This window comes from Crocuta crocuta, unplaced genomic scaffold (genome assembly GCF_008692635.1).
Source record: "Crocuta crocuta isolate KB4526 unplaced genomic scaffold, BGI_CrCroc_1.0 scaffold352, whole genome shotgun sequence".
Classification (NCBI taxonomy): domain Eukaryota; kingdom Metazoa; phylum Chordata; class Mammalia; order Carnivora; family Hyaenidae; genus Crocuta; species Crocuta crocuta.
This window is the reverse complement of record NW_027532169.1, coordinates 988,023-989,244: the sequence shown is the minus strand read 5'-3', so window position 1 is coordinate 989,244 and position 1,222 is coordinate 988,023.

Genomic DNA, 1,222 nt, shown 5'->3' with positions numbered 1-1,222 from the left:
AACGAGACCCCGATCCGCCTGGCGCCCCAAGAAGACATAGACGATAGCCCCCCGCCGGGCCGCGCCGCACGGTTCCGGGCCCCCGGCGCTCGCCGCTCGCTGGCTAAGCGCAGGCAGTCCGCGACAAGTTGCCCTCGAAGTCCGCCCCCCTCACCGGGGCATGGTCAGAGGCCGGCTGCCGCGCTCCGGGGCCGCTCTGCTCCTGCTTCCGGGGGACGGNTTTTTTTTTTTTTTGCATATTTCATTCCCTGCCCTCTCCCGCTCGTCCCTCTCCTGCGCCCCCCCTCCTTCCCCCTTTCCGTTCCAGTGCCAGAACACTACTTACCCCAGAGTTCTCCTCTCTGCACGTTCCTAGACCAGGTGCAACTCTCGCCCGCGAGTCCCTCACCCCCCGCCTCCCCGAAGGGGGGAGAAGCCGTCTTTCCAAGTCCGGGTGCGAGCAGTGGCCGCCGCCAACCGCGCCTCCGCTCAGCTCCGGGCGGATCCGAGACTACTGGAAACCCGGGCTTTAGGGGAGCCGGCTTCCCTTCTTTTCGGTCTTTTAGTCCGTTTTTCTTTCGGGGAGCTCAAGTGCTTGGAGGCTTTTGCCGGGCTCCAGAATACTCTGCCAGCGACACTCAGCTGCTTCCACCGAAGGAGATTTCCCCACCAAGTCCGCGCGCGCGCGCGCACACACGCCCAGCGCGCGGCTCTCCGAGTCCCCGGGGGAAGGTGGGGGCGGCGAGAGCACCACCCACCGCCGCGGCCGCGGCCCAGGCCCAGGCCCCAGGCCGCGGGTGCGCAGAGCGACTCGCCGCGACCCGGGGAAGGACGTGCACCCCGGCGGCCGCTGGGAATGCAGATGCGGGGGAACTGGGAGGAAACCCTGCGCTCGGGACCGTTCGCCGGGGAAGAGCACCCGGAGCGAGAGAAGAAAAGAAAAATTGTAGCACATTTGCATCGCCTGTATCGCCGCAGCAGAGGGTAGCGAAAGCCCCAGACCTACCTCTTTGGGAGTGCTGGTGAAGAGGGCGGGGAGGGGAATCCCTGGAAAAGATCTCGGATTTCTCGGCGCGCTTGTCCGGATTGCAAACTGTGACGTTTGGAGATTTTGCACAAGCGCGGATGGACACACACAACAAACACAAACACACACGTAAACCCGCAGGGGATTTTTTGCACTTTTTAATTTTTCGTGTTTAGAAGCCATTTCAGTGGGAGGCTCGGTCTAATCACCGCAGTA